The sequence below is a fragment of the Podarcis filfolensis genome (assembly GCF_964270895.1).
Source record: "Podarcis filfolensis genome assembly, chromosome: 8".
NCBI classification, from domain to species: Eukaryota; Metazoa; Chordata; class Lepidosauria; order Squamata; family Lacertidae; genus Podarcis; species Podarcis filfolensis.
The window spans coordinates 37,393,414-37,421,136 of NC_139611.1; the positions used below are offsets into that span (position 1 = coordinate 37,393,414).

Here is a 27,723-nt window from a genome sequence, read left to right on the forward strand (position 1 = left end):
AGGATGAAGCTGTTCCTTTTAAAAGAGAGAATACAGGGAAACCACATTAAGAAGCACTTCACATTCTTCCTCTCCTTCCCCCCGCCTCCAACCCATCCCAACCTCCAACCCACGAGGGACAACTTCCTTTGATCATCTCAGATCCATATTGACATGTCCCAGGCCAACCTCCCCTCTCTAATCTTTCAGTGCTCTGCTTGTGGAGCACATAGCACTACATACATTCATTACTGTTCAGAACAAGGGATTGCACAGACCCTACTTGGAGACCACAAGTAGACTGGAGTTATTGGTTAGAGATCATTTACATGCCTCCTTGACTGCTTTGCCTTCCTCTAGAGGGGGCTCTGATTTGCCAGGAGAATTGAGTTGGAACTTCTCCATTGTTCTCTCCTTCCTTACACATGGCTGGGCCGAAGAGAGTAGAAGTAAGTGAAATGGTTTCACATATAGCTGTTCAGTGTGGGGGTTGTATTTCTTTTTTCTCTCTCAATCTGACCTTCTCTTCTTCTTCTTCTTCTTCCCCCTCCCCTTCTCATCTCCCATGTCAGGTGAAAGAACTTCTGGAAGAGACAGAGTGGCCCAGAGCACATGTCATGAGTCAAAACACAAAAGCCCTTAAAAGAAGTGTGTGAGGGGTACCGTTCTGCCATGGGAGATGGGCAAAATATATCCCTTAGCAAAATCACAGACACTTGTAAAGTCATGCAACTCCACAGCAGGGTGTTTATCTCTTCCCTGCTGCAAGGTGTCAGGGAATCGGTCTGCGTCGACATCTTGAGCTATCAAGTGGGGAATGGCATTGTTTGCTTCCAAATCAAGGAAGTTGAAAAGCAATGTGCAGGGCGTGTAAAGGCTTTGCCATCACTACAAGTGTGTGTTTGTAAGAGTTGTTCAAGAGCAGAGCCGGAAAGTCATGTCTCAATAGATGTCAACCGTTTTGACACTTCCAAAGGACAATTCAAGTTTCTGTTAACAGGGCTTTGACTGTGTTTCCAGAGAGACTGTCTTGCTCTGCTTGCCTTGAAAAGAGAACAGTCGTGGGTGAGTTGGAGCTGAATGCTTTTGTCCCCATACCTCAGCACTGTGATGCTCTAAAGATTTTGTTGTCTACTAGTAGTAATAATAATAATAATAATAATAATAATAATAATAGGATTAGTATATCTTCCTTTCCCTTGAGGACCTGAGGTCATAAGTCAAACAGCTTACTTCAGGCCACAGAGGAAGGAATGTCTAAATATTTGCACCTGGATCCAGAGCCCCATGTGTACTCCCCTGGGCATAAGAGCTCCTGCAGGAATGAGCTGCCCCATTCAGTGACTGGAGCAATTGTGTGCATGTTAAGGGATGTGTGAGAAGAGCTGTGCCCCCTCTCCACTGGTGTGAGGCTGCAGAATATCATATCCCGAGGGACAGCTCTCATGCGCAATGCAGGGCGGTAATAGTGCTGAGTCCTTGCTTCTCACACAGTTCAGTATTGCAATCTTCTTCTCTCTCTTCTCCAATCTCTGCAACTGAGGAAAGGTCACAGGGCCAGATTCTAATAAGCCTCAGCACAAATTAAATCTTGAATTAGGTCCTTCGATGTTGCATTATTGTATTATATCATATTCTTGTTTTTAATTGCTACCCCTCCCTTTAGGCAAGCTCTTACAAGGGATCTTAAAATAAAAATGCTAAAAGCAGGAGGGAAAGACTGCAGCTTAGTGCTGGGGTGGGAAATCGGGTATTGTTGGACTCCAACTCCCATGAATCTCAGCTAGGATGACCAATAGCAAGGCATGATGAGAGTTGTAGTCCAAAAAACATCCAGAGAGCTACCTTTAGCTTAGTGGTAGAGCATCTGCTTTGCATGCAGAAGGTCCTGGGTTTAGTCCCCAGCATCTCCAGGTAGACCAGGAAAGACTCCCTGTCTGAAACCCTGTAGAACCACTGCCATCCAACGTACACATTTCTGAACTAGATGGACCAGTGGTCTGACTTGGTAAAATGCAGCTTCCTGTGTATTAATTAATGTGTAACAAAAACAGAATCAGACACATACAAATGCAATTTAACAAGTAAAAGCAAGGAGAATAAAAAGGCATAAAAGAGTCTGCTTCTCCCATATGAACCTACACAGGTTCTGAGATCTTCAGGGGAGATCCTTTTCTCAGTCCACATTCACAGGCATGCCTGGTGGTGACAAGGGAGAGGGCCTTCTTGGTGGCTGCTCCCTGGGTTTGGAACTCCCTTCTTAAAGAAGCTCGATTGACTCCCTCCTTCTGCCAGCAGGTGGAGACATTTTTATTCCAGCAGAGTTTGGGGAACTGACTTCTTGTAAGGAAAGGGCTCATAATGCTGTGCTGTATTATTATTATTATTATTATTATTATTATTATCAGGAACACTGGTGGTAGTAGTAGTATCTGCAGTTCAGTAGTTCTTTTTTACATTATTTTAATTCCATATATAGTCTACTTTTTAACGACAACCTTTGATAGGTTTTTAGCTATATTTGTTTTATAAGTATTTAATTTTTATGAGCCACCTTGTTTTGGGGGAAAGGCAGGACGTAAATCATCCTCATCCTCACAAGAGAAAGGACTATATCAGAAATCTGGCCTTGTGAACCATGGCTCATAGTTAGATCTGGCATATTGATGCTGCAAATGTGTCAACTGAGGCATCCTATAAGATTGTCACTGTGCTTGTTTTCTAACTCATGAAAATGGGCAGACAGATGGCTTAAAATAAAAGTCCATTAAGGCCAACCAAGGGGTATGTAACAACTAGGCACCATTCCAAAAACTAGCCTTGGTGGCTTGGCATTTGGTGACACACACCAGAGTCACATTGTTTGCATTCCTACCATTCTAACTTATCAACACGTCTCATCAACATCCTCCAAAAGCCCAACAGTTTACAACTGATCTGGCTGGTGCACTGAATAGCAAACTCTCGAAGTATCTGTGGCTGATCCTTCATAATGACATGAGTCCTGTTCAGAGAACTGGTTGAGAAACTGAATTTGTGGAGTTGAGCGCAATCCCCCACACCACAGGTCCACCTACACAAAACCCCTTAACTGTAATTGATCTCTGATTTGCATCATATGTCCTGCATGCAGAACTTTGTCCTTTTTTGCTACAGCCAGTCATGGAAGCATGGAATTCTGGAGTCCTAGCACTGCCTTTTTATCTGCAATTCTTACAACTGGTTTGGTGCTAGATATTTGACTTTTTCATATATATTTACATGGCATCTCCTCTAGTCCCTACAGAGACTAAACCCTCTATTTTTATTTTTAAGGGGAATTCTAAGTGCTGACCTTTAAAGCCCTAAACTGCTTCAATCCTGTATACCTAAATTAGTGTCTTCACTACCCAGCCCAGACACTGAGATCTAATTCTGAGGTCCTTCTGGCAGTTCCCTCATGGTGAGAAATGAAGTTACAGGGAACCAGGCAGAGGGCCTTCTCAGTAGCTGCACCCACCCTGTGGAATGTCATTCCATCAGAGGTCAAGGAAATAAACAACTATTTTACTTTTAGAAGACATCTGAAGGCAGCCCTGTATAGGGAACTTTTTAATGTTTGATGTTTTACTGTGGTTTTATAAATTGTTGGAAGCTGCCCAGAGTGGCTGGGGCAACCCAGTAAGATGGGCAACATATTAATTGTTGTTGTTGTTGTTGTTGTTGTTGTTGTTGTTGTTGTTGTTGTTGTCATGGCTGTAGTTAGGGTCACCACTCCGCAACAGGCCATCTGCTTGCATGCAGAAAGACTCAGGTTCAATCACCAGAATCTCCAAGTAGGGTTGTGGAAGAACACTGCTTGAAATCCTGGAGAACTGTTTCTAGTCACTGTTGACAATACTTTGCTAGACAGACCAATGGCTCAGTATAAGGCAGCTCCCTATGTTCCAAGGTAAACTAGATAGTTAACCATGCTGGAAATGGTGTTGGTTAACCAGTAGGGGGAGACTTCAGACAGTTCAGGATGCTTAAGCTGAAGTTACATCAAATGGATTTATCCTGTTTCAAATAAAACACTGCTTACATTATTAGCTAGTTGTTAAAAGGTGAAAGGTATTCTTAAACAATGTTGTGGTGTGGTAGCTCATTACTCTGCATTCACTGTTCTTGCTGCAGCTCCACAGCTTTCCTCAACAGTCATTCCAATTATGGGCTATTATGCTCCTCTTTGCAGTGTGGGTTGTGATCAGCTGACCTATAAAAATGCAAGAGACTTACAGAAGCATCATGTTGCATGAGGCCAGTGGGCGGGCAGGACTGATAAAAAGGGAGGAAGGGCTATGAAAGCTTTCTAGGGCTAGGAAAGAGTTCAGTTGCTAGTTGTGGGATATGACTTGAAACCCTAATCAGGTGATACAGCAGGGATGGAGACTGTGTGGCCCTCCAGATGTTGTTGCACTTACAAGTCACATCAGACCCATCCAGTATGTGAAACAGTCAGGGAGGGTGGGAGTTGTATTCCAGCAACAACTGGAGAGGCACACCTTCCCCATACAACCATGCAGCCTCAAATGTATGTTGGTACAAGTGTGAGAGATAATGTGGTGGTGAAACCTTGTCTTGCTGATCTTTTTTACCATCCATCAATTAATGAGAAAAGGAATGCATCCAAAAGTTATCAAAGGGGAGAAAAAAGTGGGGGTGTTCTCACAGGTGGGATGCAGAGTTTTGTTGTGCTTATCTTCTGACCTAGGTGGCCATAAAGTGTTTGTGAAGGGTCTTTTCTTTCACTCTGCAAAGCACCTCTCTGGTGATCTGAACTCTAGTGCCTTGCAGGGTTATCTCCCTTTTCAGAAAACACAATGCTATCCTTGGCTGGGCTTTTCTCTAAGCACAGGAAGCTGGGGAGACTGTCTACTGTGCACCTGACAGCTGTTTGTCATTTTCCTTGATGGTCTCCCATGCCTCAGAAGCAAAGCTCATATCCATCAGGAGCTGTGCATTGAGTATTGTGGGCCCAATTTCAGCTGATGTCAGATCAGCAGCCCCTCCCTGTTGAACTTCCAGAAGCTACTAAAAACCGTTTTTTCCCCCATTATTCCAGAAGGAATTTTAACAATTCTGATTTTATAGTTGACCCGTATTTGCATTTTACTGACCTTCACAAACAGAACATAGAGATCAATGTAATTAAGTGTTATGTACATTGCCAAAATAAAGAAATAAAGAAATTTTGAAAACTTTTAAAAAAACAATGTGGGAATCTTTTTTTTTTTTAAAGAAGTGTAATAGGAAGGACTTTCCTGCATACAAAATCAGCAAGTCCATCTTAACCTTAGGCAATGGATAAATAGTCTTCCAGACTTCCTATGCTTTGGTTAAAGTTCAAGGGAAGATCAGATCAGATCAGGAAATTTCATCCCTTGTTGAAAATACATACATACCAACTCCACTTTTCCTGTTCCTGATCATCCCATGTTCAGTTAGGAAGGTTTGGGTGGGGGAGCTATTTACCTGTGTTTGCTTCATAAAGCAAGGTTCCTAACCATGCAGAGGCTTCTACTTGCATTCATGAAATCGTAGGTATTACCCCATTCAATGCAGGAAGGTGGGAAGGCACCATATATATGGCTTGATGCTTCCTTTTCAGGCACGACATGTGAAGAGGGCTACAGTCTCCTTACAAGGCAGACCTCAATGCAATGGTCAAAAAGGTTTCACTCTGTTCAGTGGAAATCTTCCAGGTTTTTTCACATACACACAAATTCACTGATGTTACAGGATTTCTAGACAAACTGTATTGAGCATTCATCCCTGATTTCTTCACACAAAGTTTGTGAGGAGGATAGACAATATCAGCTATTTTTATGAGTGATTCCCTTCTGATTTGTTTGCAGAACGGTTGTATAACATAATAATAATAATAAATTATTATTATTATTATTATTATTATTATTATTATTATTATTATTTATACCCCGCCCATCTGGCTGGGCCTCCCCAGCCACTCTGGGCGGCTTCCATAGAAACCAAAAATACAGTAAAATATCACACGTTAAAAACTTCCCTGAACAGGGCTGCCTTAAGATGTCTTCTGAATGTCAGGTAGTTGTTTATAGCTTTGACATCTGCAGGAAGGGCGTTCCACACAGCGGGTGCCACTACCGAGAAGGCCCTCTGCCTGGTTCCCTGTAGCTTTGCTTCTCGCAATGAGGGAAACGCCAGAAGGCCCTCAGCGCTGGACCTCAGTGTCCGGGCAGAATGATGGGGGTGGAGACGCTCCTTCAGGTATACTGGACCGAGGCCGTTTAGGGCTTTAAAGGTCAGCACCAACACTTTGAATTGTGCTCGGAAACGTACTGGGAGCCAATGTAGGTCTTTCAAGACCAGTGTTATATGGTCTCGGCAGCCGCCCCCAAGTCACCAGTCTAGCTGCCACATTCTGGATTAGTTGTAGTTTCCGAGTCACCTTCAAAGGTAGCCCCACGTAGAGTGTATTGCAGTAGTCCAAGCAGGAGATAACCAGAGCATGCACCACTCTGGCGAGACAGTCCGCAGGCAGATAGGGTCTCAGCCTACGTACCAGATGGAGCTGGTAAACAGCTGCCCTGGACACAGATTTGACCTGTGCCTCCATGGACGGCTGTGAGTCCAAAATGATTCCCAGGCTGTGCACCTGGTCCTTCAGGGGCACAGTTACCCCATTCAGGACCAGGGAATCCTCCACACCTGCCCGCCTCCTGTCCCCCCAAAACAGTACTTCTGTCTTGTCAGGATTCAACCTCAATCTGTTAGCTGCCATCCATCCTCCAACCGCCTCCAGACACTCACACAGGACCTTCACTGCCTTCACTGGTTCTGATTTAAAAGAGAGGTAGAGCTGGGTATCATCCGCATACTGATGAACACCCAACCCAAACCTCCTGATGATCTCTCCCAGCGGCTGCATGTAAATGTTGAAAAGCATGGGGGAGAGGACAGAACCCTGAGGCACCCCAAAAGTGAGAGCCCAGGGGTCTGAACACTCATCCCCCACCACCACTTTCTGAACACGGCCCAGGAGGAAGGAGCGGAACCACTGTATGACAGTGCCCCCAGCTCCCAGCCCCTCAAGATGGTCCAGAAGGATGTTATGGTCGATGGTATCAAATGCCGCTGAGAGATCCAGCAGAACTAGGAAACAGCTCTCACCTTTGTCCCTAGCCCACCGGAGATCATCAACCAGTGCGACCAAGGCAGTTTCAGTCCCATGATGAGGCCTGAATCCCGACTGGAAGGGATCCAAATGGTCCGCTTCTTCCAGGCGTGCCTGGAGTTGTTCAGCAACCGCTCGCTCAATCACCTTGCCCAAGAATGGAAGATTTGAGACTGGGCAATAGTTGGCCATCATGGCCGCATCTAAAGATGGTTTTTTAAGAAGCGGTTTAATAACCGCCTCTTTCAGCGGGTCATTGCAATAAACCAGGTATGGGGAACCTTTGGCCCTTCAGAAATTGCTGAACTACAACTCCCATCATCCCTGGACATTGGCCATGCTTGCCAGGGCTGATGGGGAGCTGTAATTCAGTGACATATGGCAAGCCAAAGGTTCCCTACACCTGTGGGGAAAGGGCTAAAAGTGTTGGATGAGCTGTAAGATTGGGATGAGGAAAATGTGGTCTGCCATATGCTGTTGGACTACAACTCCCATCAGTCCCAGCCAGTATTGTCAATGGACAGGGATGATGGGAGTTGTAGTCCAGCCACACCTGGAGGGCCATGTTTTTGCCATGCCTGCCCTATGCTCTTAGTTCAAGTGGGCTGATAGCCAGACCTTTCAGATATGACATATAAATTTATATAGAATGTTCCTTGAGGATAGGAACCTTGCAAAACACTGTGTTAAATAGATACAATACTAGCTTATCTCAACAGGATTCTTAGAGGATCAATTAACTTTGACATCTTATTCAACATGTGAAACTGTTTCTTATCTCTCATTAACATGGCTGCATTTGTGACTAGCAAGTCTTCCAGCTTTGGCCAAGAACCCAGATATTAGCAGTCTTCCATCACTGTTGCCTCAAAGGATAATGCAAATTATACTTTTCCTAGTGAGTTGCTTCAGGTAGCAAGAGAGATACGGGAACAAGTTTGCACAACATTTTATTTAATTTAAATTTTGGAAGATTGACTCGCACCAGCCGGAGCCAGGAGAAAAGAGTTTAATGAGTGTTGTTTAACTAATTGCCAATTATCTTTGAGCAGAGTGGTAATTTCCAGCAGCTGTTCATAAAGCAAGGTTATAGTCAATTTATACTTTGGTGTTGCCAAATTGGGTAGGTAGCAACATGTGGGAGCAGATTGGCTCCATCTTTATAGGTTTTTTTTAAAAAAAGATCTATATATCATTCCTCAAGAAGGAGGTGAGTGGGGGATGGGAGAGGAAACTTGGCACTGTGTTTTTCCATTTATTTGGAGTTACTGAGTGCAGGGCACATCCCAAAGGCATTTTGGTTTTATTGAATCACCTTAGATGTTAATGCCTGATTCTATTTATGTTTACTTAGAGATAAGTCTGATCGCAGGGGTGGGCAGATTTCATGTTTTGGTGTGTTGTTTTGGGGTTTTTTACTAGAATCATGGGATCCAACAGCCAGGCCCTGAGGCCAAACACTGTTCAAGAGTAACAGATTGGAATGAAGTTCATGGTCCTCCTCCCACACTCCTTGCCTCAAGTGCTTTTAATTTCAGCAGTATAATTTAAGCTCTGGATGTGCTGTACCTTTAAAATGCATTTGAAACATAGCCTTTATCTCAAAGTGTTGTGGGTGCTGTAGTTTGCCCAGCAACTCTTAACAAACTACAGAATTCATTAAGGGGAAAGATTGTGCTTCAAATATGCTTTAAAGGTATAGTGTTTGCACAGCTATAGTTACTGCTACTGTTGACCATTTAGCATCAGAAATACTTGCTAATCTATGGCAAATCATTCTGAAATCTACTGATCAAGTAACTAGCTGTGGGCTGCAGCTAGGTAGGTCATAACGGCACTATCTTACTGGGAAGAAAGCTCCATTCCGTTCAATGGGGCTTACTCCAGTGTAAAGTGTCTACAGAATTGCTGTGTAAGGGCTGCTACAGACTGGGGGATTTTTGCATACATTTTCTGCAACATATCATTGATGCAATGACAGTGCATGAGTGATGGATTTATACTGGACCGTCCACATTATTAGCTGTTCTGAGATGCTTCTCTGATGTTACTGCCTTATTGCCATCTGGAGGAGAGCTATTGAACTATGGCACAGCGAAAGCAGGACACAAAGAAAAACCTGGAACATTTGTTGGTATAAAAAGTGACAGGATTGCAGCAGGATTGCAGCAAGTGGTATGTCCACTGCAAAACTTTTGCAGCCACAAATTGTTTTGAAAGCAGGATTGTGTATAACCACCCCAATACCATCACGAGTGCAAAATATTCCTGAATGCATCATAAAAGGGCCCTAAATCACTCAATAGCAGAATCTTCTGGAAAATCCTTGAAAGCCACATTGCAGGAGCTGAAGTCTTGAAGTGGTTTCCTTATTCAAAGTCCCCCACAAAAAACTTTATTTTTGAAAGGAATGGCAAACACTGGCTATATGCTTCCTTCACTCACCCACCCCTTCCCTCTTTCAGAAACCCTGAGACATTTTCATGCCGTGGGGTGTACCCGTCTAACTTAGGCAAGCCTTAACAGCTCACGTTTCACTGTTTTGTCTGTTAGCATTATAGCCCACGTTTCTCCGCAGCTTGTAGTAGGGGGTTTTAAAAGAAAAGGCCTCAAATATGAGTTTATATACAGTGCCAGATTTTGTTAAGCACATGAGAGGATTCCCATGCCAATTTATAACTAAGTGTCCCTCCTGGCTGTGTCTGTTAGTCTCCCTGGAACAGCCAAACCTACAGATCACTGTAAACGTTAATCTTCTTATACTTTCAGGTATCAGGTTCCCTTTGATGTTACCAAACATGTTGACTCCTATCTTGGTTGAATGTGCAATCCAGACATAGTTAGCATTAATAATGTTTTGTCTACATCGTTCTCACTGAGTGACTAACAATATAGATTTGCTTCCAAAACCACACTTCTCTGGTATTTTCATAAAGTCGTCTCTAGAGCTAATGCAGTTTGTTTCCTATCTTCTGCTTTTGTTGAGGTGCATAGATACATCACACTTTACTGGGGAGGGGATCATTTATGTATTTTACAGGGCAATCCAATCTGTGTCTACTGAGAAGTAAATATAGGATTTAGGGATGGATGAATCTGTCAATCTTAGCTTCTCTGTGTTTCCCCCCTTTTTTTCCAGTCACAGATTCAGTTCTCCACATTCCTGCAGCAATTTAGTGCAAATTTCTCCCATCATGTAGTTTCATATGTAGTTTTGATTAATATACACATTTTTGCAAATGATTGGGGCTCAGTGCTCCCTTAAGTTTGATACGTAAACTTGCTCTCAGGTAAACACTTAGGAGGGAACATCCACTCCCATCCATAAACTTGTCCGGGAAAAGAAGAAAATTCTTTATTCTCAATTACTTGATCATTCATGAGAACTGCTAATTAACAAGCAAATGTAAATAGTGATAAATTATGCTCAATTTTGATGTTTTCCATTTAGCAGAGTATTAAGTTGCAAGTGATATAGTGCACACTTTAAGATCTCGTTAATTTTGATGCCATAATGGATGAGAATTCCTAGAGGAGTTTTTTAAGGCCAGAAATATGAATGGTATTAGCTCAACAGTTATATGATTAAGCAGTAAGACCTGCTGAGGCAGGCAGTACTTGGGCATGATTGACGACTGTAATTGATTGACGTGCAGAGGTAAAGCCAAGGGCACCGATTTACTGGCTGGGTCAATCATCTCATGGCTGTGGCCAGTTTGGGAAGGCTTATTACTCTACTGATATAGTGAGTGTTATTAGAAGCTTTTAATGTGTTTTTAATGCTAAAGTGGTAAATTTTAACTAGGGTGAACCTTAAATAGGTCAGTGTGAGATTGTCGGGATTGGAAAATATTCTGATACTTTGGTAATAAAAGATCCAATTTTTTTTGTTGGGCCTCTTCTGTGGTGGCACCCCAATTCTGGAACACCCTCCCTAAGGCAGTTTGACAGGCACCAACTTTACTATTTTTCAGCACCAGCTCAAAACATATCTCTCTGACCAGGAATCTAAAATAGACTTACTTTACTGTCTCTGCCTGCTTTATAACTTTGTAGCTATGTTGCTTCTCAGTTATCTTACTATGAAGAATGTGTGGTGGTGTTGATGTGATGTTTTATTACATTGTATTTTGTTGTTGTTGCACACCTCCCTCGAATCTGTGAGGATGAACTTGAGATTGTCCTGAATCTTATTTAAGAATGATATCCTCTTTATTCAAATAAGCAACTACTAAACCTAGATAGCATCTTAAAAAGCAGAGACACCACCTTGCCAACAAAGGTCCGTATAGCTAAAGCTGTGGTTTTCCCAGTAGTGATGTATGGAAGTGAGAGCTGGACAATAAAGAAGGCTGATCGCTGAAGAATTGATGCTTTTGAATTATGGTGCTGGATGAGACTCTTGAGATCCCATAGACTGCAAGAAGATCAAACCTGTCCTTTCTTAAGGAAATCAGTTCTGAGTGCTCACTGGAAGGACAGATCGTGAAGCTGAGGCTCCAATACTTTGGCCACCTCATGAGAAGACTCCCTGGAAAAGACCCTGGTGATGGGAAAGATTGAGGGCACAAGGAGAAGGGGACGACAGAGGACGAGATGGTTGGACAGTGTTCTCGAAGCTACCAGCATGAGTTTGACCAAACTGCGGGAAGCAGTGGAAGACAGGAGTGCCTAGCGTGCTCTGGTCCATGGGGTCACGAAGAGTCGGACACGACTAAACGACTAAACAATAACAACCATGATGGCTGTATATACTGCCTCCAGTGTTTGAGAGTATTTGCCTTTGAAGACCATTTCCTGAGGATCGCAAGTGGAAATATTGCTGTTGCACTGATGTCCTTTTTTGTGGGCATCTGTTTGGCCACCATGCATACAGGATACTGGATTAGATGGGTCACTGGTCTAATTTAGCAATGGAGAGAAAAATGAAAGGAGCACGTGGGAAAGTGGCTAAAAGTGCAAATAACATACAAAATGTGTGAAATATAAAGAAAACTGCTTGCAAAAATATGTTTATTAGAGGTGTATATTAAAATAAATGTGCACTAAATTGTTGCTAGACTCTTGTGAGTGTACAGTTCCTTTTTTTAAAAAAAAATGCAAATTTGTGCAGAATTATGCTGGCTGAACTCAAGACTGGAAAAACTGAGAACCAGAGAGAACTGAAATTTGCAATTTTACCCCTCCCTGTTCGTTCTTATGCCAGTTTCATTTTCAAGCTGTCCCCCTTCCTCATTCACAGTACAGCAAGAAGAAAGATCTATATTCTAATTATACGGCTCCAAGGGAGGACACACTTAAAGGAGGTCAAGGTCGAGAGGCTTGTTGGCATCAGAAGCCTAACGCCCTGCTACTGAAGCATCGCTTCACACTCTCCCACTGATGTATCTTATTGCAGCTCCCTGCCCTCCTCATTGTGCAAGATAACAAGGAAACTAAGAGGAGGCAGAGACAATAATAGTATGAAATATTGATGGACTCTTACATGAAACAGTCCATAGATCCAGCTGAGGCTCTTGTTCTTCCTGAATTGAAATCCACCAAACGGACCTCATTCCAAGGTAAAAATAATCATTTTTTTTAAAAAAAAAATCTACAGGGGCAGGTGTTTGTTGCATACCTTCCTCACACTTTCTTTTCTTTAACAAAGTTCTGATCATCACCATATAAAAACCTATATTAATGTAAGAAGTTGTGTGATGTGTCTTAAAAGAGGAAGGGCAAGGAGTTGCAACTCACTAAGTTCTGCTTGGAGTAAACCCATTGAAATGAAGAGATACAAGTTAGTTCCTATCCATAAATTTCAATGGGTCTACTCAGAGTAGAACCCCCACTGGATACAGCCAAATGTGCCCTGAAACCTCATTTATCAAAGTCATGAGGGGGAAACCTAAAATTAAGGGTTCCGTCTCATATTTTAGTGAGGGTGAAGAACCAACATCAACAAGAGAGCCAGTATAGTGATAAAGTGGTTAGAGTTGTGGACTAGAACTTGTGAGACCAGGGTTCAAATGCCCTTGGACCAGACACTTCCTCACAACCTAACCTACCTCACAGGGTTGTTGTGAGGACAGAAATGAGGAGATATATTTATGCCACCTAGAGCTCCTTGGAGGAAAGATAGTAATGTGATAGATGAATAAATGCATCCATTAAGAAAGGTCCTAGAAGACCTGCTCCCTGCCTTGGAGGCCTTTTTCCACCTTCCCTGGGAGGAGAGTGCCCTGTCTGACTCCAGCTGCCCAAAGCTGAGGCTACTGAAGAGGCCATAGACCATCCTGGCTGTCTTTTAGTGCAGACCCAGGTCATTGAGCCTGAGCTTCCACAGCTGCCAACCACCATGAACCACCATTGGCAGGATTGGCAGCAACAGTAGCAGATATGCTCTATGCTTATGATGATGTTTATTCTCTTGTTGATCATGCTGTTATAAAAGTGCACTTTATATTTGACTTCCTTTAGTCATGTTTTCTTTTGAAATGTTTAAGGTATTGCTTTAGCCAACTTTGCTGCATTAAATGTGCATTCTGTAGTTGAGCTCCTTCGTAATGTTCTGTTTTGAGATCTTGAAGGTAATGTTTTTCTTTTATGTTAATTATTTTGCTTTGAATATATACTTTATAGTTGTCTTTCTTCATTCTTTGTTCTTCCTCATTCTTCTTTGTTTCATTTGAACTTTTAATATATTGTAAACTGATTTGAGATTTTTTTTCTTTAAAACTTAAAGTGGTATAGAAATTAAATGAATAATAATAATTGTTCCACCCACTTTTGATATTGCTTCTTTCTCCACCTTCCACTGGCATGTGGCCCCTGGAAGGTTGCCTATGAAGAAATGTGGCCCTTTGTCTGAAACAGACACTCTACCCATTGTGTAGACCAGTGATGTCCAAACTTTTTCCAAAGAGGGCCAGATTTGATGAAGTGGAGGGCCGTGAGGGCCGACCAAAGGACCAACCAAAGTTGTTAGCCTTTTTTTAGGATTGAAGTTGTTGAGGGATTTTTAGGATTTTACCCCAGGAAATGAACTGCCACAGGGGCCAGATTAAACTGACCAGCGGGCCGGATTAGGCCCCTGAAATGGACTTTGGACATGCCTGGTGTAGACAATACTGAACAGATAGACCAATGGTCTGACTAAGTAGAAGACAACTTCCCATGCTCCTGTGTCTGAATAACACAATGTTCTTCTGCAGGAAATGTCTTGAAGGGGATGGGAGTGTTTAAGGGAAACAGTTAAACCTGTGACAAAGGCAAATGGGGAAAATATATGAAATCTGTCTTCTCATTCATTCTCTTCTCTTCCCTCACCCACCACCCCACCACCTTCTTCTTCTTTTGAATTGGATTGAAACCGCTATCATGAAGAACATGTCTGATTGGATTGAGATGTCCCCATCACGGGAAGCAGGCAAGGCCTGATGCCCCAATAACAGAAGCTGCACAAGCAATTTAACATGTGGCTTCAATCCAATTCCCTGAGCGATTCCCCCTCTCTTTGTGTGACAACAAGACAAAGTGTCGCATGTGTAGAATCGCAGGAGGGAATAAGGAGACGCACCAGTCTGAGCAGCTGGAACAACTCGTCTGTAGCTTAGTAGCAGATCATTGGGCTTGGAGTCTGCAGAACCAAATCTAATCCCACCATTTTCCCTCCCATTTAAGAATTCTGTATTTATTGCTTGGTGTTTCCGTTTGGCTAGAGAGGGGTGTTAAATGGCGTTCTGCCAAGTTTTCAGAACATGGAGAGTATTAAAGGGAATCTGTGTTATCCTTAAGCAATGGGAAGGGCCATAGCTCAGCAGCAGCGCAGCAGCTTTGCATTCTGAAGGGTCCAGGTTCAATCCCCAGCATCTCTAGGTAGGGCTTGGAATGCCCCCATCTGAAACCCTGGGGAGCCACTGCTAGTCAGTGTAGACTGCTAATGACATCAGATGTGGGCAGGTAAAAAGATCACTGGGCAAAAAAGGGACTTCTTGAAGCATCAACAACTGGTAGCACTTCAAAGCACAGTGCAGAGCTCTCTGTGAGGGGAGCCCTGCTTTGAAGTCCCAGCAATCAACTGGTTGCGGGGGCTTCAAAATGTCTCATTGGCTGAGGTTATTGTGCCCCACCCACCAGTCAAATTTATCCACAGGGGGGTAAGGGAGATAAGGATCTGACTCAATGGCCAGAATCAGTACCCACATTCATGTTGTAGTCAATCCTGATCTAGGTGAATATAGAAACATAGGAAGGTGTTTTGCATTGAATCAGACCATTGGTCCATCTAGCTCAGGGTTGTCTACATCAGCGGTTCTCAACCTGTGGGTCCCCAGATGTTGTTGGACTACAACTCCCATCATCCCTGAGCTCTGGCCTTGCTAGCTAAGGGTGATGGGTGTTGTAGTTCAACAACATCTGGGGACCCACAGGTTGAGAAAGGCTGGTCTACATTAAGAAGCAGTGGCTCTCCACTGGCCATTGCCCATATCGGCTGGGGCTGAAGTGATCTGTAGTGCAACAACATCTGGAGGGCACCAAAATGGCTACCTCTGATGTACACCAGTGAGCAAATCTGCTGCAGAACATACTATAATGGTATGCCAGAGACGATAAAGAAGAGGAACAGAATGATAGAATGATGCATCCATCATGGGACTTTGGAGGGGAGTGCAAAAGACTTGGAACTTGGGTTCTGGTTGACCCAGCCCCTGCCAAAGCCAAGAAGGAATGCAAGTGGGACCAAGGCCACATCTACACCATACCATTAAAGCACATGGCTTCCCCCAAATAATTCTGGGAACTTTGGTTTAATAAGGGTGCTGGCAACTGTAGCTCTGTGCGGATTAAGCTAAAGTTCATGGGATATTTGAGGAGAGGACATATTTTAATGTATGAGGTAGATGTGACCCAAGTCTCCTTACAAGTCAAGACCAGGAAGCAAATCTGTCATGGAAGCTTTTGCAGAGGCCAAAGTGTATCATCTTACCTGTTGTAACCTACTGGGAAAAAGACAGAGGCTACATTGAGTTCTTTCCCTTCCTTCCTTTGGCCAGAGTCTTTCCTACAGCTCATTCCATTGGTTGGTCAGTTGCTTTGGAGGACAAGGTCAATGGTGGCTATTAGTCATGGATCAGAGGTGGTATACCACTGAATGTCAGGTGCTGGGGGCAAAAAGCAGAAGCTCCTGCATTTGCAGGGGGGTTGCATGCTGTGGCTATAAGGTCCTGCTTGCAGGCTTGGCTACTGTGAGAACAGGATGCTGAACTAGATGGATCTTTGAGCTGATCCAGGAGGGCTCTTCTTGTGTTCATATTCATGTTCTGCTTAGGGCTTTTGATAGGCATCTGATTGCCTATTGTGGAAAACAGAATAGGTCCCGGGACATGGTTTGAAAGCACATGAGGCCACTACCTTCCTAGTGCTGATCAAGTCTGGGTCTGATCAGTGCCAGGGTGGGTGCATCTCTAGGAACCACTTGTATGCAGTCTTGGGTTTTATGATGGAAGAAAGATAGAATACAAATACAAGAAAAGAACTAAGCAAGTACATTAGCGAGGCCTTTTATCTGATCCAGTAGGGTTCTTACAGTACATGAGCTGAATCTGCTGCCTTTTAGGTCAAAATTCAAGAGGTGCTGCAGGTGCAAGTCTTGACATGTGCCGAAAGCAAGTGTGTGGAAGGCCGGAGGAAGCTTTTCCATCGGTGTATTCAAAAGCCCTGAGAAACACCTGTAGCCTCTTTCCATCCTTATCCGCTGCTCAGCTAGCTGAGCTGAAGAAACTCTCTGATCATCTATTAATCTCTTTTGTTGCTCAGAAGGCACCGCAAAGGCTTCAGCCGTGGAAGCTGTCTAATGATTCTCTTAAGATCAAAAGGCAGGTGTCATAAAGGTTATTAATATTTTCCAAGTAAAATAGTGTTTGCTTTTTAAAGCCCCTGCCAAAGCTCTCCTGAAATGTGTTTGCCATTAAAAAGAGGGGAAAAAGAGTACTGGATGCCTTCAGCCAATATCTAGGTAGACAATTTCCAGACCAATTTGTGATGCATGATTAACAGATCAGAGAGGAATTTTTTTTTCTTCAGAAAAAAGAGTGTTATCTGTGAAATGTTCCAGAGTGCCTACTTCACCACTTGAGCATCCCTGTTTATAATAGGCAACAAATGTTGCATTTACACAACAGCCTTATGGAGCAAAAGGTTGCCATGTTCAAGTGCAAAACTATCTTAAAATGGCTCTGGTTGCTTGACAAAAAATGTGCTTTTCTCCCCTAATGAAACTGTTTGGCTCCCTATTGCAAATCCCAATACAAAATAAAGAAATGCCCTGAACATGAAGCAATAGTTTTCAACTGCTTCACTCTGGAGGAACCCTTTATGCATTGCTTTGTTGTCTACAAAACTGCTGTCGACTGTGCATTGCCCTGTGTGTTGCATAATCTAGATCAGGGCTGCAGAAGCTGTAGCTTCCCAATCTTGTTGAACTCCAGCTTCCATCAGCCTCAGCCAGAATGGCCAGCTAGAATGATGGAAGTTGTAGTCCAACAAACCCTACAAGGTTACAAACTTGTTACAAAGGTTACAAAAGGTAACTACCCATCCCAACTCTAGGTGGTGACCAAATAGTTATAATAGACCTGGCTAAATACCACATACAAATTAAGTGTGTGCTCCAGAATACTCTACAACAGGGGTAACTGTAATGGTGCCCTCCATGTATTAGAATTCAACTTCCGTCAGTCTGCATGGTCAGTGGTCAGGGTTGGTGGGAGATGGAATTCAAGAGTATCTGGAGAGTGCATTTATGAGTTATCTCTACAATGTGCAGCAGCAGTTTCTGGGACATGTTCTAAAAGAGCATTTTTCCAGTCCATATGGTGTGCCTGGTCCAAGCCATCACTCTGTGCAATTAAACTATGCCCTTAAAATGCACTTTGGAAGGTCAGTAATGTCCTTCAGCCATATGCAGCCCTCTTGCCGAGGAAACTCTGTTGAGCAGGTTGGAAACCATTCCGCTGTAAAGTATTAAGAGTGTATTGTTTGTGAAATGGGTTCATTGGGATGTCCTTTCATATAAGCAAACATTGTCCCTTGAGAGCTAGAAGCATCATCTCTTTTAAAATGAAACCTGGGGTTCCCTAAGCAAGCTTTCATTAGAATCATGTATGCCTTTGTGAATCACCATAGAGCTTCTAAGAGTCCAGTGGTCATACCAGGATCCAGAAGAATACAGAAAGGCATCAGAGCCCAAAAGATCACTGCTACATAAGCCAAGTCCCAGTCTAAACATGAGGTGTTTTGATAGTGTCTCCTGTCTAGGAGGACCCATTGTATAAGGTAAGTGTACAGGGATAGTAGGGATCTGAGGACAATTTACCGTGCAGGAAGACATTCCAAATGGAAGTTCAGGTGGCTCAGTTCAGTTTGCATGAAGCAGTCATGTACTAAGGGTCCCTTGAGCTATTACAGGCATGGGGAGCCTTTGGCCCTCTAGATGTTGCTGAACTATAACTCCCATCATCTCCAATAAGCATCCCAGCAACATCTGGAGGTCCAAAGGTTCCCCACACCTGCTCTATCCCCAGTAGCTCTTAACATCTGGTCACAATAGTGTCATGATGTGTTCTGCTCATGGGCTTCCAAGAGGCATCTGGGAACAACATGGTGGACTAGACAGACCTACTGGTCTAGTCCAGCAGGGCTTTTCTTATGCTCTTATTAATTGCATCTGTGTGACTGAACCATTACAGATCTACCACTGCAACTAGGGCTTTTCTGTCATCTGATGTCACCACAAAGGCAATACTTTCCAAGATAAAGTATTCAGTAGGCAGCCATCATATAAAGTACAATAGGCAAATATAAACTGGAGCTTGGTCCATAAAGGCAAATGGAGCTCTGTATCCCCAGCAACCACAGTCTGCTCCCAGCCAGCCCCCACCTGACTTTTTTCTTACTTACATCCAGTTCAGGCAATGGCACTGGCTGTTAGCTTCCTCCTCAATTTCAATGTTGCTCTTGTAGACCTCAGCAAGGAGAAGGATAGGGACAAAGCTAAAATTAGTTGGCTCTACCCATGAATGGCTCAGGCTGCATATACTGTGGACTTCTTTGCCTTCCTTTCCACCAGTCCCAATGGACACTAGCCACCACTGTGAGTGAACATCACATTTGGGAACCAGCTTAATCAGGTAGTCCTACAAGTGTTTACTCAGAAGTAAGCCCCTTTGAGTTTAATGACACTTACTCTCAACTAAGTAGGGATTAGGATTGCAGTCTTGGTTACCAATTACTCTTCAATATTTCAGGCACTGTAGAAGAGGAAGGTGGGAAAGATCTTTTTCATATACCATGGAAGACCTTTTTAAAAAAAATGTTTTAGAAAAGTAGATGAGATTTATTTATGTTCCAAGACAAGTATTTCTGACATAAAGGGCAGCTTCTGAATGCAGTGGAGTAATGAAGTTTCTTGCAAAGCACAACACGGAACCAGCCTTATTTCCTGCAAATTATAGATTAGAACCTTCCCCGGCCTTTGTAGAAGTCACCATTCCATTTTGGACAGGTTAAGTATAGCGTTAACAAGCTTTTATTTCAGGAACATGAAAGAAGTTTTGCATGGAGTTTTCCCAAAAGGGAAGTAAATAACACCTAAGAATATAGCATGTAATTTCAACGTCAGTGCTGATGTCTATGTATACAGGTCTTAAAACCACCTTTCTTTGGATCTTCTTCTGTTCTCAAAACAGTAGTTAGAGTTCAACGATGTCCAAATATAAGCATACAGAGCTGACAAGGTATCCAACAGAGATGCAGAGAGAAAAGATGCAAGAGTTTAACTGAAGCAACTAGACACTGCAGCACCATACATATGCTCCAAACTCTTAAACTGGTTTTACATATTCTCCTGGTTAAACTGGAATTCAGGAGGAGTAGTACATAGCTCATAATGAACCAGAGGAAGAACAGAATAATAAAATGAAAGAAATCCTCTTATCACTACTTCATAATTGAGGCTGAATGTGCAATCAGCCTGGACACTAGGCCTTGTTCACACAAATGTTGCAGGGGGATGATGACACTGGTGGTTGCATAGTACCGTCACGACTTGTAGTCCTCAGTTGGCTTTCATGAATTTAACTGTCTTCCTTAAAGTCATTTAAGCCAGGGTTGTTGAACTACAATTCCCATCACCCACATGGTAGCTGTGGCTGATAGTCCAGATACCTCTGGAGAAGTACAGGTTCCCCAACCCTGGTCTGAACTAAAGGCTATCACATGTTGTGGAAATAAGTTCCACAGATCAGTTAAATGATGTGAGAGGAAGTGCTTCTCTGTCCTGAATCTCCTGTCAAACAGTTTCATTGCTGGAGGTAGGGGAGCCCTACTAAAGTAATCACTGATTTTATGCCAACCCAAGCACACACTACTTTTCAAATGTGTACTGGAGACTTATCAAGGATCAGTTAACAAGCACAACTGGATCACTTGATTTCACAAACCTTGATGACTGGTACTTGAGGTGATATGAGAAGATACAAGAGTGTTCCCTATGATGTTTTGATCTATGATGAATCACCTTCAAGTTCCCCCCCACACTGCAGTCATTACTTGCATACATTCTAAAACTGGTCCTAAGGTTCTCAGTTATTAAGGCTGCATTCCTATACACCAAGGAATTCTGGGAGCTGTAGTTGTTGAAGATTCTTAGGAGACCCCATATTTCCCTTCTAGAGCTACAGTTCTTAGGAGTAGTTTGACATTCAATCCCACTTCCCAGGGAACTATAGCTCTGGGAGGGAAATAGGGGTGCCCTACCTTTACCTTTTAACAGCTATCAACACCCTTAACAAACCACAGCTCCCAGAATTCTTTGGGGAAAGCCATGATTGTTCGAAGTGATATCATAGTGCTTTAATAAAAGGTAAAGGGACCCCTGACAGTTAAGCTCAGTCGCGTACAACTCTGGGGTTGTGGCGCTCATCTCACTTTACTGGCCGAGGGAGCTGACGTTTGTCTGCAGACAGTTTTTCTGGATCATGTGGCCAGCATGACTAAGCCGCTTCTGGTGAAACCAGAGCAGCACACAGAAATGCCATTTACCTTCCCACCACAGTGTTACCTATTTATCTACTTGCACTGGTCTGCTTTCAAACTGCTAGATTGGCAGGAGCTGGGACCGAGCAATGGGAGCTCACCCCATCACGGGGATTTGAACCACCGACCTTCTGATCGGCAAGCCCCAGGCTCAGTGGTTTAGACCACTGCATAACCTTTTAATTATATGGTGTGAATTCAGCTATTGAGCTGAGCCTTAAGTTTAATGGAAATAGAACAAAGCAGCATTTGAATGTCAATATATTTATTGATTTTTTTTTTACCAGTTGCATTGCTGGGGAAAATAGGTTTTCCTTTTAGAAGCGTTCCTTCAGATTACAGATCCAGCCCCAGAGTTTGTGTATAGAGCTCTTGCCTTCAAAGCACTATCAGACCAGTACCCAATAAATCTTCAAAGCACTCTCAAGAGGCAAGAAAGTTGTTATCAGGACAACTGTGATAAAGAAGGATTAAGGAGATGTCTCAAAGCCAAACAGGAAGCTAGTGTCAGAGATTGGAAAATTATTAGCTGTCATGATGACCTTGCAACTGCCATTCATGCTAGTGCTGTACCAAAAAAAAAAAATCATCCTGCATTTTATTTTATTTTTTAACCATTCTCCATCAGTTAATGAGAAAAGAAACTGATTTAAACATTGGGAAATAAGAGAGAAAATGTTGATGAAGATTCACTTGGGTGAGGTGCAGCATTTCTGTTGAGCTTACCTTACTTTTGCAGTGACCAAGGGACACACAGCACTAATTTGTGCTTTCTCTGCCTCATGCTGACTTGTTGCAATGCATGCTACACATGGTCACCTTTCAAGACCATTTGGAATCTTCTAAGGACACAATTCTTCTCCTTACAGGTGTGAATCTCCAGGAGCGCATTACACCAATGTATCTGAGCCTGTGCTGATTCCCTGTTGCCTTTTTAGCCCAATTTATTGCATATATTTTTACTAATAAAGCCTTCATTGTGTCAGTGGGGATGGCTACATGATCATGCATGTAACTGCAGACCCTTCAAGTGTCCCTATTTTCCAAGGACGTCCCCAATTCAGAGAAGCCGTCCCGGTTTCTGATTTGATCCTGGAATGTCTCAGTTTTCCTTAGGATATCCCCATTTTCATTGGAGAAATGTTGGAGGGCATGGTGACTGGTCCTAACATAAAAGACCTTATGCAGCTCAGGCCCTGGCTACATATATACCAGGTAGGCCATTGTGGTCTGTGGGAGCACTTCTCCATCAAGTTCCAAATACATCAGAAACAGACTCCACAGGAACTCAGAGCAGGGCTTTTTGGTGACTGCCCCTGATCTGTAGAATTGCATTTCTATTGAGATATAACAGTTGTCTACTATCTTTACCTTCCGGAAACAACCGAAAGCATTTTGTTTTGTTTCCATGCTGGATGGATAGATCTCTAACATGGGTGTCTCTTTTGTATTTTTTAAATTTTTTATCTGATGATGTGGGTGCGATGGGTGGGTGGGTTGTTTTTAACTGGGGGGGCTAGCCACTTTTATTGGATTTTGTACATCACCTTGATACATGTCTGTGGAAGGTGGTAGACAGATAAATAACTGTTCCATAACTTCTTGTTATTGAGCCCTTTTATCATGAGAACTGTGGATTTTTCTGTGGACTGGCCCAACGTTGCTTAGTGAGCATCATGGCTGAGCAGGAATTTGAACCTGGATCACTCTATGTCCAACACTGTAGTCACTACTGGCTCTTTTGAATGTGTGGAGATGCCCTGGGCATTCTTCTGGAGTGGATCTTGTAGGTTTCCAAACACAGCTTTGCCAAAAGACCTGAGTCTGAACTAGAATGGCATTGGGCAGAAGTTTCATTTTTCAGTGATCATGGATTTTAGGGCTGAGCTGGATGAGCACAGATTTCTTTGCTTGATATTGTGGGGGAAAGTGCTTTGGCACTTAGGCCTGGAAGCCCTTCCTCCTAATCCTAGCTTTGTGGTGGCTGGTATCAATTATTCTCTATATCCAATAATTTTTTATTATTTTTTTTTGGATATGCAAAATATCCAAAAAAATAGGAAAAAAATAAGTGAAATTCTCATGTGTGGGATGTAGGAGTTTTCTTCCACTTGTCTTACCTTTGAGATAACTGAGGGATGTTTGTGATATAAAGGATATAAAGGGATATAAAGCTCTTTTGTGGGGGAAGGAAACTGCTGAGAAATAGGAGAACAAGTTTTGGTGTGGCATTATTTTACACACGTTCAGAAGCAATCCCTTCTGTAGCACTCACTCCTGGGCTAATCGACCACTATGGCAATACTGAAACTCTTGCATCCAAGAATAACTTCTGCTGCAGTAAAAAAAAAAATGGCACAGCCTATCCCCTGATTAAAAGATAAATCAAAATTTGTTAAGAGAGCGGAAGAGTTGGAGGGCTGATTGCTAACACCAGTGGGGAGGGGAAGGGGAGAGAGAAAGATGAAAGGGAAGCCTAATTGGAGACTTTCTTTAAGCTCTGTTGATTACTGAGAAGCTTTTGACATGGCTCTGTTGCAGGCAAACAGGAGTGGCGACCCTCTCTGATATTCTCCAGCTCACCCGGACGACTCCACTGACACGAACAGCTCAGCCCTGCAGAAATAGTGGTGAGTTAGTGCATGTTCCAAGGGAGATAATGGCAAAGTTATTTTGCCTTTGGGCTCAAAGTCTGTATGTGGGGAGTGAGCAGGGGGAGAAAGAGAGTGGGGGAATCCCTTGCAAAATATTATAGAAGGGTTTTCTTTTAAGTCCCTTTTAGCCCTCAGGAGCAGGCAATGTTCAGCCAGGTCTTGTTTCACCAACATAATATCTCTTTATGAATAGCTGGAGGGTTGCTAGCAAGTGTACTCATTTAGCTGTGGAAGGGATGTTTAATAGCCATCAAAACGGCGAACAACTTGACAACTGTTTGATCAACTGAGATGTCACCCGCAGAGATGAAATGACATATCTTCGGGTGATATGTGTCGGTCATTATTGAGTTGACTGTTAGCAGGAGAAGCAAGCTTTTTAAAAAATCAGTTGTGTCAGACCAGAGCTTGACATTATGGGGGTCTCATGGCTACTGCTGGAAGCAGCAGACCCACATCCCTTTCTCCTCCTCACTTCCCCAGACTCATGATGATGTCACATCTCAAGTTTCCCTGCCCTCAGTCAACTTCATTGGCTGCCCTTTGCATGGGCAAAGAGTGTTGCCAAGCAGTGATGTCACTGCATGGATAGCACACACTGCAGGGAACAGGAGAGGAGGAGACAGTGTATGGCTGCCATTTTGGGTGGCAGCTGTGTATCCTTCACAACATCAAGTCTTGCTGCAGCAGCAAGAGCGGCAACAGCAAACACAAAATAGGCATGTGTGAAAACCCAACAGATTTATTGTGGCAAGACTTGTTATCGGCATGAGTCTCCTTCAGATGCATGAGCAGTGATCACCCCCACATACACATAGGCCTTATCTGCACTATACGTTTAAAGAAGTATCATGCTACTTTAAGCACTCTTGGCTTCCCCCAAAGAATCCTGAGAGTTGTAGTTTGTTAAGAGTGCTAAGAGTTGTTAGGAGACTTCCATTCCCCTTGCAGAGCTACAATTCTCAGAATGGCTTAGCAATCACTTCCCATGGAACTCTGAGAATTGTAGCTCTGTGAATGGGAGAGCGGGTCTCCAAACAACTCTCACCTCTCTCAACCGACTTCATTTCTCAGGAATCTTTGGGGAAGCCCTGACAGTTTCAAATGTATAGTGCAGTTGGTGCCAAGCGCTAGTGTAGTTCAATGTCGGTTTTAAAAGGACTGCATCATTCTCAGGGCATAGTCTGAAGGTACAGAATGTGTCAGTCTTGCTAGGCAGATAGGGGTCTCATCAGTGCTGGAATGGAGGCTGGGTTATTGGCAGAAAGAAAGAGTCAACCTGAATTAAATTGGGCGAGGTGGAATATGGGTTAGCGTTTTTATGACTGAGTCATGTGGATCCTGAAAACACAGCTGCATGGCTGAGGGATAGGAATAGGTGAACCTGTTGACTTTGGTTTTGCTCAGTTTCTATTTTTTTCCCCTATCTTAAATTCAGTTCTCTACATCACAACATCAGTTTGGGGTGGCTATTTCAAAGTCTTCATGAAAATTCATCAGCATTTTAGGGCAGATTTCTCACAATATGCACATTTTTACAAGCTCTTTTCCCTAAAATAATGCATTTTGTATCTTATGTTCACTAGTATATGCATTTTTCTGCATACTTTACCCTAGTACAGGCATTTTTGTACACTTTACATTACTGTACTTCAAAATTCGGAGTTGTCCAAACTTCGAAGAAGTGTTTCAATTGGTGCAAATTAGCCAGGTTTCCCTTTGAATGCAAACTGAATTTCTCCCCAATCCCACTTGACTTGCAGAAGTATGTTGCAGAGGGTTGGACTAGATGACCCTTGGAGCCTCTTCTGATTCTATGATTCTATGAAATTACATCACTGCCACAGGATTTGACTCCTCCCACTGCAAGCCTGGGAGACAACAGGGGAGCATCAAAGACTTGAAGGGCATGCAAAAAAAGAGTCTTGAACCTATGCCAAGCAATTTGTTCTGGCTTTAATCAAGATGTCGTCTTTTAACTCCAAATGTCATTCTTATTATTATTATTAATCCTGTATCAAAACTTTGAGCAGCATACTGCAGCATGAATAAATGCTACCCGTCATTTAAACTTTCAGCAATGTTTCAAAGCCTTGCAAATGAGTGATAGCCATTTATATTTGTATTCATGCATGTGTATATTCATCAAAGTGATGCAGTTAACAAGCTGGTAAAAGACAAAGTGAATAGCAACAAAGAAACTGGTGAATTATAAGTTTTTAACTTTGTAAAAGCTAATGCAGAACAACTTGATTGTTAATTTTGTAGTCTCTTTTTGCCCAAAGAGAACACTCTTTTCTTTCCATCTCTCTCTTTACTCACTGTCATCAGCATCCTGCCATTTTGGAATCTTAAATTATTCCCCCTCTAAGAAAAGTGTCATAAGTGATGACACAGAGAATACTCAAATAATCGGCTGAATTGCTCAAGCATTAAATATTAGAGCAGGGATGTCCAACCAGTAGACTGCGATCTACCAGTAGATCCCTGGCTGATCCTGGTAGATTGCGGGATCCTTATCGTGTACAAAAAGTTACAGGGTGGGGGGAACTAAAAAAAAACTCTGTTCAATCCTTCCCCCCCCAAAAAAAAAAGCTCAACAACTCCAGGCACTTCCCTCCTAAAAAAAGCTCAACCACCCTGGGCAATCCACCCATCCACCCCATGCATGCTCCTCTTCCCTCCAATAACAATAGGTAGATCACTGCCAGTTTTTTAATACTGGGAGTAGATCACAGTCTCTTGGGAGTTGGACATGCCTGTATTAGAGGATAAGAAATCCATGATGTCACCTAATTTCATATTTCCTGTTTTGGAAATGCAAATATCAGCAGCTGGTAATTATTAGAGATGGATGGACAACTTGAAGCCTGGTCTGTGTCCATTTCTTATTTTGGGTGCAAAGGGATCCATTCTGTCCCATTTCAACAGTTAATGTACTGATGGTTTCTCCAACAAGCCACAGATATAATGAAAAATAGGCACTTAAGAGGTAGCCTGAGGATTTAAAACCTTTCTTCCCCTTTCCTTAACAGGGACTAGCTCCTTGGAGTGGCTAAGAAGCATGGTTGTTGCCACTTGGGGTGTAAACAGGACTGCAAATGTCCCTGGAAATGGCAAGATGTGATGACGTCCTGTCTCTTTCAAGGACATTGTATGAAAAAAATGTTTTTTCTTATGGAACCATGGCAGCAGCCATATTTTCTTAACTTCCATGGGTTTTCCCCCCTGATGATATCACCAGGAGCTCTAAAGGGGAGACTTGACTCAGAAATGAGTTCACTATAAACCAAGCTATTTTCCTATTTTTTAGGGTGGTGGGAGGTAAATAGCTTGGTTTTCCAAGCCCAGTCATGAGCTTGGCTTTGAGAAGCTTTATATATAAGGAAGCCTTCTGCAAGATAGTGTTCTCTAGATGTTTTAGACTATGAGCCCCAGAAGCCCCAGCCATCACAGCTGCGCTGACAATGGCTGATGGGACATGTAGTCCAAAACAAGCTGTGGGAAGGTTGCTGTACAGGGGATAGGTGTTGACAGCAAGAAATTTCCATGAAGTATTGCCTTTCTGATGCATTCATCAGATGTAGAATTGAGCATAAATGAGATGAGCAAACCATGTTTTATTGAATGCAAAGAAGAAAAATGAGGCGTACAAGTTCAAACTGAGTGTTGCTGCATCAAATGGCCAGCCACCAACATCGAAAAGGTTAATGGACTGGCAGCAGAACCACCACACATAAGCTGTGTGCATATTACCATTCGCTCGGACTCCAGGCCACTCCCACCACTGCTGTTTGAAGCCCGCTACACATGAAGTTAGCCGTAATTGACATGTAT

General features: G+C 42.9%; 1 long non-coding RNA gene across 3 annotated transcripts; it reads left to right on the top strand.

Moving 5' to 3' along the window:
- The first annotated feature begins 691 nt into the window (after positions 1-691).
- LOC310768270 lies at positions 692-26,754 on the top strand. 3 transcript variants are annotated; one of them, XR_014551244.1, is made up of 3 exons: positions 692-1,044; positions 23,774-23,862; positions 25,650-26,159. It is a non-coding gene; the product is annotated as an uncharacterized lncRNA (long non-coding RNA). The 3 variants fall into 3 exon arrangements; XR_014551245.1 differs by lacking the exon at positions 692-1,044 and adding an exon at positions 12,403-12,714; XR_014551246.1 differs by lacking the exon at positions 692-1,044 and having other exon boundaries at positions 23,594-23,862; positions 25,650-26,754.
- Positions 26,755-27,723: the final 969 nt, after the last annotated feature.